The sequence below is a fragment of the Musca autumnalis genome, unplaced genomic scaffold, assembly GCF_047663935.1.
Source record: "Musca autumnalis isolate F117 unplaced genomic scaffold, ASM4766393v1 scaffold_4, whole genome shotgun sequence".
In the NCBI taxonomy this organism is placed as follows: Eukaryota; Metazoa; Arthropoda; class Insecta; order Diptera; family Muscidae; genus Musca; species Musca autumnalis.
In genome coordinates, this window is record NW_027411977.1 from 132,695,272 (window position 1) to 132,707,974 (window position 12,703).

Consider the following 12,703-nt stretch of genomic DNA (forward strand, 5'->3'; position numbering starts at 1 on the left):
CTAAAATAAGAGAAGTAATAGGGTCTGTCCCCCAAAAAATATATATTTTCTTGAAGAGCGAAATTATAGCTATATTCTAAAAAAAATCCAACAAAATCGGAGAGTGTTTAGTAGAGTTATTCAATGTTAGAGTCATTTTATGCAAAAATAGCCCATTTAACCCACATGTATAATCAAAAGCCCAACGGGAACGACCCCAACGAAAACTCTCCGATTTTTTTCAAGTTTTGTCCGAAGGGAGGGATTGTTGCGCTGATTACGGAAATGTATAATTTTCAACGGTTGCGGATCCGGTTCGCCGGTTATTCGACCAGAAAGGCCAAATTTAAAAACCGGGTTAGACCCGGTTCTACTGAACCGATTACTGCAAAGTGGATATCGTTTGAAAGCTTACGGAAGTATCTAACACATGGTGTCGTTACTTTAACCGGTTCGCCTCACAATGTACTTACGCGGCTAATTTTTTATTTGACCTTTAGATCGCGATATCTCGAAATGGTAAGTCTTTTTTAAGAATCATAAAGACCACTCTTGTAGACAATTATTGAATCTACAACTTTTACTTTAGCCGGCTTTTGCTAAATCTTACCGTTTTTGAGAAAAATTAAAAAAAACTGAATAATGCCTCCAAAAATGACCTTTGACCCCGAATAACTTGTTTTGCACACATGGGATCGATGGGGACTTTTAGGACGTTGCTTCTAATGGCCAACCCTAGCTCTCCACCAAAATTCAGCTTTGTGGGAATTTTTGCTATTTCCCCCTTATACGCATGTCTATTTTGACCGGACTATAAATCGTGAGCAACGGTTAAATCAATCTCGAATCCGAAAAGAAGGCTGTTACTTTCAAAGGCGTAACAGTTAATGATCCGAGGAGGTGTGCGTGTTATTTTAACCGGCAGTTTATAGAGCACCCCGATAAGAAGAGCCCTCGCAATGTTGCAGAACATAGGCAATGTTGCAGACGTCACACAGTGTTGCCGCTTCCTTGTAAACGTGGACAAAAATAGAAGGAGTTGACCTAGGTCGATGAATTTTTATACAAGTACTTATGCGGGCATAGGAATGAAAAATTCCCATTTTGGTCCATATCGGTTCAGATTTGGATATATCCCAAATATATATATTTCTTCGATTCTGCTATAACTCAGCCAATTTTAATTGAACCGCCTTCAAATTTAATATGCGATATTTGCTTGGGCCTCTGATCAGTTTTACCGAATTAGTTAAAAATCAGATCAGATTTCGATATAGCCCCCACATATATATATATTTCCCCGATTTTGCTATAACTCAGCCAATTTTAATTGAACCGCCTTCAAATTTAATATGGGATATTTGCTTGGGCTTCTGATCAGTTTTACCGATTTTGTTAAAAATCGGTTCATATTTGGATATATATAGAACGAAGTAGTCAAATAAAGTGAATTTATCCACTGAGGCAAAACAAGGATTCTTGCTCCTTTCGTACAAATTGTTTATGATGATATGGTTGTGGCTCCGAGAATCGGATTTTATAGAATGTAAACTTTGCATTTTTTAATTCGAAAAGGATGTCTGTTTCATGTACCAAATGGTCGAAACTGCAATTTGCTGCAATTTTTAGATACACCCCATGAAAGAAGCGAAATTCGTGAGTTTTGTATAACACATTACTGTTTCAATCAACATAACGGTACTTTATGTATACACAATATATGTAAACTTTTTTTTCATAAATTGCAAGACTATCGACCACTCTTTAATTCCCTATTCAAAAGTTGTGGAATATGTCAATAACTTCTTTAAAAAGATTCCATGAACATGGGATCCTTTTTTAAATATATTTTAGTAAATGTCACATACGAAAAATGTTCTATGTTTAACGAGCTATAACTTTATAGTAACACCAAATATCGACAACATCTTTGAGGTTTGTCCTATTTGAAGTGTTCTCAATAAAATAAAACCATAAAATTATAAAAAAGTCAAAAACACATTTTTCGATTTTTGTCCACTGAGGCAACACAGTGCGTCATCCGAAACGCGAAATCATCCAAAGCGTTGGACCCACACGGAATCTCAATGGATTAACCCGGAGTTGAGTATTTAAATAGTGTCCCAATCTATCGTTAGCCACCTATAGTGTACCAGAAGACTGGAAAGTTTGTACGGTGGTCACGCTACTGAAGCCATACAAGGATACCAGCAGAGTGAACAGTACAGGCCGATCTCCCTCTTGTCGTCAGTAGGAAAGATTCTAGAGGCACTACTTCTCCTCATGATGAATAACAGTTTGCCAGTTGCTCAAGATCAACACAGATTCCGGAAAATGCACAGCACCACAATAGCATTACACTTCATATTCACATATATAAGTCGAGGATTGAATCAGAGCAGGTCGTGCGACCGAACGGTTATGGTGGCTCGACCTATCGAAAGCTTTCAATACCGTCAACCATGACAAGCTGTTCGAGGACATGGAAAAGTCTTATTATACCCTCCACCATAGCATGAAGGGTATAATTATACCCTCAGCATTTATGCTAACGAGGGTATATCAGGAATATTGTCAATTATTTCATATTCCATTTCAGAAAAAAAGGATAAATTTTTTTCGCGCTACATCAACGATTTTTGATATGTAGGTTAAGAAAAAAATTCCCAGTACGAATCTGGTCGCGAGCCAATTTTTGGTTGTTGTGGACAAAAGATATGGCGAAAGAAAATATTATTATAAAAACGCTAGTTATTTTAATGAACACAATTGCTACAAAAAAGTTCTCACGAAGTGACTTCAGCAAGTAGATTGCATAATACCTGCAAAATGTTACACAGAATTCGCGGAATGTACATAAAATTGATAAATTATTGAATATAAGTCACTTTTTTCAAAATTAAGGCCCATTTAGTGGTCATAAAATTACATAAAAATTTGTTGTGGATCAAAACTTGACGGCGAATCAAATGAGACTACAATCGTACAGATTTGTGTTATAGTTTTGATGTTACAGCCAAAATAAGCACATATTTTGGTCAAAAAAAGAATTTTTTGTTTGAAATAAAAATAGGTAAAAAAACTTTTTAAGTTAAACGGTTTTATGTTAAAAATACATTGCAATGTTTAAGATAAATGTACTAAAAACCAAAAAATAATAAAATAGATACAGTCGTGGGAATTATAAACATATGCATAGACTAGACTAAAATAAACCCGTGGGGCACGTCAATTGTCTACAATCGTTGATTAAAATGTTTGTTTTGTAATGTTACACTATAATTAGGCAGTTGTTCAACCGACAACGATGGACGTGTGATAAGTAGGGCTAGAATGTGGAAACAAGCTAGCAAGCTCGATTATAAGCGAGTTTTAGGGTTTCATAGTGGTGAGCGAGTAGTACTTTGTCGATTAAAGACAAACTACGAGCAGTGAAAGGCTTCCTCGCCAGGCAGCAGTGTGAATGTCCAACGATAAACTAGTTGAAACATCTCTTTTATTTACATGGAGTGTATAACTATTGGAATTTCCATGAGCAAGAAATAGTAAGTAATTTCCTCACCGTCTGCGGGCCAACTGCCTAACGACAAATTAAACGATTCTTCTATCGCACATTAAGTCGATAATTTGTAGACAATTGACGTGCCCCACGGTTTTATTTTAGTCTAGTCTATGCATATGTTTATAATTCCCACGACTGTATCTATTTTATTATTTTTTGGTTTTTAGTACATTTATCTTAAACATTGCAATGTATGTTTAACATAAAACCGTTTAACTTAAAAAGTTTTTTTACCTATTTTTATTTTCTAGTTTTTAGTTTTTATTTCACATTCTGTTTAATTCGTTTAGTGCTTCATTATTGCAAGGTTTCTTGCCCGTTAGTTTATTGCAGTCCAACTCCTCTATACGTAGTCCCTGCAAAGAACTTACTCTACTAAGAGCCACGTAGGCTTGACCTTCTTCAAACAGTTTCGCACCTAAGTATACGACTGCGTGATCCACAGTGCTGGCCTGCATTTTATGTATAGTAGAAGCCCATGATAGTATTAAAGGCAACATTCTTCTTTCAGCCGTCCCGTAATTGTACTTAGCTGGAACTGTATAGTGCACTGTATTCTTTTTGTCAAGCCCTTTTATTTGATACCCATATTGGTGGGATTGATAAAAAATTGTTATCAGCCATTTGGTAGCGGCGGCCATCTTAGATTTCAATTTTGCATAGTAAATTGTATTCTACTTGTTGAGACCTTTCATTTGATACCCATTTTGAGGGGATTGATAAAACCTACGTTATCCGCCATTTTGTAGCGGCCGCCATCTTGGATTTAATTTTTTTATAGTATATTGTATTCTGCTTGTTGAGCCCTTTCATTTGATACCCATACTGATGGGATTGATAAAACCTACGTTATCCGCCATTTTGTAGCGGCCGCCATCTTGGATTTCAATTTTTTATAGTATATTGTTGTTGAGCTTGTTGAGCCCTTTCATTTGATACCCATATTGATGGGATTGATAAAAATTACGTTATCCGCCATTTTGTAGCGGCCGCCATCTTGAATTTATAATGATAATGAAGAAATATAATTGTATTGTCACCAAAATCCAAAGTGTATACAAAATTTCAAATTAATCGGTTGACAGGAAGAGGGTGAAATTTTAATTACTAAATTTGACCCAAGAATAAATAATAAAACAAACGGGGTGAGCTAAATAAAACCATTTAAAAAATATTTTTTCACATGCATTATGAAGTAGAAAATATTGAAAAATTCTATAGTAATACTTCCTTCATTTTGCTTAAATCTCCCAATAAAATAGACGGATTTTGCTTTATTGACATTCATATTAAAGCCTTCCCATTAGGGAAGGTAGTTATGTTGAAGAGGATATATCCCAAAGCTTCTGAAATGGAAACAGAGGTCAAATAACCCATTTTAATTTATATGCATTATAAAATACGTGTAAATCGCGTAATTATCAAAATCGTTTTGTTTGCATGTGATTTTCATGTACAGCAAGACTATATCTTTTAATTTATATATATTATTCGAAATTTAAATTGGAGGCTAAGATGTAGCATCGGCTGCATCCTAGCATTAAAAAACCTATAAAATATCGCTAATTCGCGTAAAGTGCATACAATTTTTGTCCGCACCCGATTTCAGTGTTTACCATGAAAATCTATATCGATATATATCTATTTCATGGCGATCAATCAAGAACCGTAGATGTAGCATCACACACTATTTTTTGGGATAAAATGAATGTAGCTCCCTTATAAGTGAAGTTTTCAAATCTCTGTTCCGCTAAAACGAAGATGCTGTACTAGTTGTTTCATTGCAGTGGAAACGAACCACAAAACAATTTTAGATGATTTTTCTACTTTGGAATTTCTTGTAACTCGCGTTTTAGAAGATGGATTTTCACGGGGAATGATTTATTGGATCAGGAACGTAAAAAACTAAAATTTGCAATCAAGTACGAAGAAATCGAATGACAATTGTTAAAATTAGGCCCGAAAAATATGATTTTTAGAAAAATGTTCGCACAAAATTTTCGCATTTGGATGCAGATTTCTATGAAGCTGTGCAGACTACATTCACAATATACGTATCAAATAACTCAGAATCGCAAGTACTACAATCCTATATATGGTTTTTATAAAAACCTGTTTGCGGAATGAAATTAGAAGAACATTTCAAAAAACACTGTAAATCTGTCTTCAAAATGTCAGCATAATTTAATGGTAGAAGCAGACGAAATTTTGAAAAGTAATACATTAGTGAGATGATCCTTATTTAGTTTGCTTCTGCTTTTACTTTGACAGGAAACTCGAGAAAAGTATGGTTTACTCACAAATAGAGAGATAACAAAAAAAGACATGGTGGCTTTAACCCATTTTCACCAATTTTTTAACATAAATATAGCCACAGCTTCCACGCAAACCATCTTTTAAGGCCAATATTTTTTGCCACGTCCAAAAACATTTCGTTTTATCCAAAAGTATTTAATTTGTATAATATACAATCACGAGTCGCGTGTTCTAAAAGGGCAAACCTTGGCTTCAGCTATGTTAAATTTTCAATAATATTGGTGATATATATACTTTGTAGGGTCTCCGATGAATATTTTGATGTGTTACAAACCGAATGCCAATTTATTTATACTCTCCATATTATGGTGGAGGGTATAAAAAGTGGTTTGTGTGGAACCTTTTCTTATGCCAAGTTTACACTAGCGCTCCAAAATCCACTGGATTTCACGAAATCCTGAAATACACCCCGGTGTTTACACTTATTTTTTGTTGATTTCAAACATATCAATATGATCAAGGTAGATGCATATGCGCAGCTGATCGAACATGAATTTTCACAAGTTGTTGTAAATTTAATTAATCATTAAAAATATAAAAATATAGAACTTTACAACTTTATTTGGAAAATCATCGTAAAATTATCTATATATTGTATTAATTGTGTATAGTACTAACAAATGAATGGCCTGTTCCCGTACTTTATAAAGTGGTAAAAGTCGTAAAAGTTGTAAAAGTCGTAAACGATTTTCATATAAATTTTTGTGTACGGGAACGTAAAATGTGTAAAAGTGGTAAAAATTGTAAAAACTTTTTAGTTCTGGAACAGAGCTGAAAAAATAAAAAAAAATGATTTCATCGTTGAGACATCAGAATAAAAAATTTTGATAAATAAAAGTTGTGCTCAGAACCTGCATAATATTAGTACTTGCAGTAGTTTTCCCGTTTAGTGCTAAAAATGCGTTCCCGTACTCCGAAATGTAGCAAGACTTGCACTTATCTTTAAACGAAAATAACGCCAAATAACACCTTCTCCTGTTTTCTGCCATACAATTTTGGTCTAGTAGAAACTAGCAGCAAGTATTTTCATTGGCATCTTATATGATAGCTGATACGTTGATTTTGACATTTATGCAATTTCCGTCATTTTTCCGTTCCCGTATTTTTTAAGAAATTTGTATAGGTAAGCAATTTTTGACTCTTCCCTCTTTCTTCTAACACTACCATTAAAAAAGTACGGGAACACAATGAAAAATAGCATTGTAACAAAGTAATTTAATATTTTTTCACATTGTTTACAAATTTTGATACTAAAATTTTTTGTTGCAGCAATTGACCATCTACCTTGTTTATTGTAATACGTGAAAAGTGTTGCAACTTTTGGTACTGTTTTAGGCAATAACAGGGTTGTAAATCATGTGTTCTGTGATTTCGATGTTGATTTCGCTGAAATCACGAAATGAGATGATTTCATTTTTGTATGCGAAATCATGATAAATTTAGCTTGATTCCGCGCGAAATCACGAAACGCCTTCGAAATCACGAAACGACGACAAATGTAAACTAAGCATTACCCTCAGCATTTATGGTAAGAGGTAATATACACTTCCATACGGGCAAAATATGCCTCCTCGAAATAATGGTTTTAGACCCCAAGTATGTTTAGACGAAATTCGTTTCAGATAATTTGGAGTTGATTTTGCCATGTCCGTCCGTCTGTCTGGCTGTAGCGCACGATAACTCTCGAACGGATTAACCGATTCGGTCCAAAATTTGGCTTTCGTAATGTTTTTGTCCAAATTTTGTTTAAGTTCGAAGATGGGTTATATCGGTCCACTCCTTCCGGTACCTCCCCCACAAAAGTTCAAAAATGTTCGGAAAATTTGTGCGCACGATAACTCTTGAAAGGAAAAACCGATTTGATCCATACTTTCCACATCGTGAAATTTCTACCAGTCTTAGATGAGGTTCCAATATGGACTCAATCGCTTCACTTCTTCGGGTATCTCCTACACAAAAGTTCGGAAAAGTTCAGCTTAGGACCTGCTCTCGAATCGCTTTGATTTTTGTTGTAACAGCTTGTATTCAGCGCCCCCCATACGACGGTACAAGTTTCATCTGTTTCCATACTTCCTGAGCAAATAGCTTGAAAGTGGTTGGAGATCAAGATAACTCTTGAACAAATCTGCCGATTCGGTAAAAATTTGGCCTTCGTAATATTTTGTCCAAACTTAGAATAAAATTTCGGATATGTTAACTTTAAGACCTGCTCTCGAATCACTTTGATTTCTGTTAAAGCAACTTGCATTCGCTGCATCAATTACGACGGCAAATGCTTTTTCAGGTGCAAACTTAGTTTCACTTCGAAGATTGGCAACAACTTCCCGTACTTCCCTCCCATATTTAAAAATGTCACTAAAATGGTATGAACGAAATCCCTTGAACGGGGCAACCAAATTGGTCCAAATGTTGGATCTACTAATTTTTTTTCCAAATTTTGTTTAACTTCTAAAATGGCCGATATCGATCTTCTCTCCCCCACAAAAGTTCAACAATTGTGTCGATCTGTCAGTAGAAGAAAGTTTCAACTCACATAGGCTTAGGGTATACCTCTGTCGGCATAGCCGACTGATACTCTTTTACTTGTTTAAAATTTAAATGGAATAAAAGTTATTTTAGTCATTAGTAGGCAAAGACCTTTCATTCGTGCAACAGGAAATAATTTTTTTGAGATTTTTTTTATTTCGTAGAATTTTTCAAAAAAAAAAAAAATGTTTTTTTCAAGTGTTTTGTGCATAACCTCTTTTTAAATAAAAAGAAATTAATGTTAATTTTTGCTTTAAATCATTTTTGAGAAAAAATTTCAAAACGTCATAACCCTAGTGTGCATACCATTGCACCACGGTGGCACCCGAATTCAAATGCACTCATCCCATTATGGGCGCCATATTATTTTGTTTCAAATTTATTGAAATTTCTATATAAGGACTCTACGTATTTTCCAAAATTGGGAACAAATTCCAATATTTCGACCATGGCACAATTACCCAGGTAGTGGCATCGTAAAATTTTGAATATGTTATGTCAAAACTTTCTTTATGTTGTTGGGGAAATTACAACAAAAATATTTTTTTTTATAAAGTGATTTGACTTTTCATATTCGATCAGCTGGTGTGATACCACTACCTGGTAGTTCTGATATGATTTCGACCTAATTATACCCTACACCACTATGTGGTAAGGGGTATTATGCGTTAGTGCATTTGTATGTAACATACAAAAGGAAGCGAGATAGACCAATACTTCCTTCTAGGGATATACATAGAATCACTTTCTGAGTCGATTTATGCATGTCCGTCCGTCCGTCCGTCCGTCCGTCCGTCCGTCCGTTCGCAACATACAGGTCGCATTTGTTGACCGATTTCGCTGAAAATTGGGGAATACCATTTTTTTAGCCGTCGGAAGATCAAGTTCGAAGATGGGCTATATCGGTTCAAGTTTTGGTATAGCCCCCATATAACGGTACCCCCCGATTTGCGGTATTTTGACGTTTTTAGCTACATTTTCACTTATATGACAAAACCTGTGGACATAGGTCCACGTTTTGGTATAGCCCCCATATAACGCTACCCCCCGATTTACGGTATTTTGAAGGTTTTAGCTACATTTTCAGACCGATTTAGCTATAATTTGACATTTAGGGTTCTTAAGTATCAATAAACTTATATAACAAAAGTTGTGGACATAGGTCCACGTTTTGGTATAGCCCCTATAAAACCCCCGATTTACCGTATTTGGACTTTTTTAGCTACATTTTCAGACCGATGTAGCTATAATTTGACATTTAAAGTTCTTAAATGTCAATAAACTTATATGACAAAACTTGTGGACATAGGTCCACGTTTTGGTATAGCCCCCATATAACGGTACCCCCCGATTTACGGTATTTTGACGTTTTTAGCTACATTTTCAGACCGATGTAGCTATAATTTGACATTTAAAGCTCTTAAATGTCAATAAACTTATATGACAAAACTTGTGGACATAGGTCCACGTTTTGGTATAGCCCCCATATAACGGTACCCCCCGATTTACGGTATTTTGACGTTTTTAGCTACATTTTCGGATCGATGTAGCTATAATTTGACATTTTGGGTTCTTAAGTATCAATAAACTTATATAACAAAAGTTGTGGAGATAGGTCCACGTTTTGGTATAGCCCCCATATAACGGTGCCCGCTGATTAATGGTATTTTGACGTTTTTAGTTACATTTTCAGACCGATTTAGCTATAATTTGACATTTTGGGTTCTTAAGTATCAATAAACTTATATAACAAAAGTTGTGGAGATAGGTCCACGTTTTGGTATAGCCCCCATAGAACGGTACCCCCCGATTTACGGCATTTCGACGTTTTTATCTACATTTTCAGACCGATTTAGCTATACATTGACATTTAGGGTTCTTAAGTGTCAATAAACTTATATAACTAGTGGACATAGGTCCATGTTTTGGAATAGCCCCCATATAACGTTACCGCCCGATTTCAGGTATTTTGACGTTTTAAGTCACATTTCTAGACCGAATTAGTTATAATATTACCGATTTTCGGTATTTTGAGGATTCTAGCTAAAATTTTTAACCGAATTAGGATTTTTTTGACATTAAAGGCTCCAAAACTGTCAACATAGGCCCATGTTTTATTGTAACACCTATATAACGGTACCTCCCAATTTCAAGCCCACCAAAAATTGTCAACATACATAGTTAGATATAGGCACCATAAAAAAGGGTCTCCCGAATGAAGCATTTTATGCACATTATCTGACATTTTAACGTACCCACTTAAAGTTGGGAACAGGAATGAAAACTAATTATTTCATTTTAGTTCAGAATATTTTATGGTGGAGGGTATGAAAAGTTCGGCACGGCCGAACTTAATGTTTTTTTACTTGTTTTTTGGTTTCCTTAGTTTCAATGAGGACAAAAAACTGAGGTTTTGGCCAGGTAATCGATTTCTGTACCATTGTGTGCGGTTCTTACTTGTTTATCAAATACCTTTGACCGATACCGATGTCATTGGGAGAAAGGCAATGTAGCATCAACGAGCAAATTGTTGCAGAGGGTATAATCATGGGCAAAAACTAGCGATTTAAAAAATACGCTCGCTCAGCTATCCATATTTCCAATTTTTGAAATTGTATTTCATTGCGACATCTCTGATTCCGATGGATGTATTCAAAGGGATAAACTCTCTCTAAATATAGAGAGAGGTGTTCAATTTTAGCTTGAAGAAAGTGTACATACGCTCTATGTCTACATATTCAACGAAATATCATTGTCACCAATGATATGACAATATACTTTTTTCTTTTAATCCAATATAAAGTTATAAAAGTCGTCATTTTTGAAAAACATCAAAGTGAGCGGCTACAATTCTTAACATCCAACGCGTACCCCAATAATAAATGAATTGTGTTTTGAGCACTCAAATACTTTCGCTTACTTTGATTTTGTATTCTACATTAAAAACTATACCACACGAAACGAACGCAGCACACAGCCGGGCTGTCTGTAGGTGTTGACCTATTGTATGATCATGTTTTTTTTTCAAAATCGAGAATCGCAAACTGTTGGTTGTATTGCTGATAGTGGTCAACGAGTTTGTTATTAATTTCATTTCAACATCGCAATACACGAGATAAATAAAGCTCACACCAATATTAACGATCAATAGAGTAATTACCTATTTGCAGCATTTGTATGTATATTACCATCTAATTAATCATTGTTGTCTGTAGATTATTTAATTTTCAAGTTCAATAATTCTCCACCTGATTAAAAAAGTTCATTTATGTTTATTATTATCTATTGAATGTTTTATTCGATTTCCGCAAGATTTCAAGGATACTGTGTTATTGACCAATTAGGTGGACTGTACCCCACAAAAATAGATAGAAAACGAAATTTGATAAGTTTGTGTTAAGGAGGCAAAAACCATCATAATACCAAAAATCGGAAGGGCTATATGAAGGCGTGGAACTATACCGACTAATTTCAGGTGAAAAGTTATATACCCTCAACGAAGACTTTATACAAAATTTTAGTAATTTCGGTGTGATAATGAGGCTAAAACCTCATTACCTACCGAAAATAGGTAGGTACCGTTCTAAGGGGTCGTATGAAGACATTGACCTATACCGACAAATTTCAGGTGGAATGTTTTGTACCCCCAACTAACACCAAATGCCAAATTTCAGCTATTTCGGTGTGCTAATGAGGCCACAAGCCTCAAATGGGACCTATATACAAATGTATATAGCCCATTTAAATACAAAACATCCAAGGATTAAAAGAAATTTCTACACCAAATTTCAAAGCTCTATCTTAAAAATTGCGAGCTGTATCTTGATTTCAACAGACGGACGGACAGACAGTCATGCTAATATCCACTTGGAATTTTGCTGATCAAGAATATATGTATATAATTTACAGGATCTCCGACGAATACTTTGGAGGGTATAAAAATTCAAGCCCATTGTGCAACATTTTTTTTCAAACAACAGAGATATCGCAATATGTAGTCGTTAATGCAGCCCATTTTCCAGGTCGCAATTTTGATCGGATCGTCACGAAATGTTGGTGGTTAATGGGGGTACCAGAGAAGAAGAAGCTTATTGAGTTTGGTGATGGTTGCATAATATTCAGGGGTCGGAATGGACAAAAAACTAATGTGGAGCAAAATTCAACGTTTTATACTTATGCGAATATATCCGCTGCTAGAAAATTAGTAGTAGTATTTCTAAAGGCAATCCTGTCAAGGGAAGAATATCACCTTTACAACAATGCAAGATAGGTTGGTGTACATAACACTTTTCCATTTTTATACCCTACACTACTATTTCA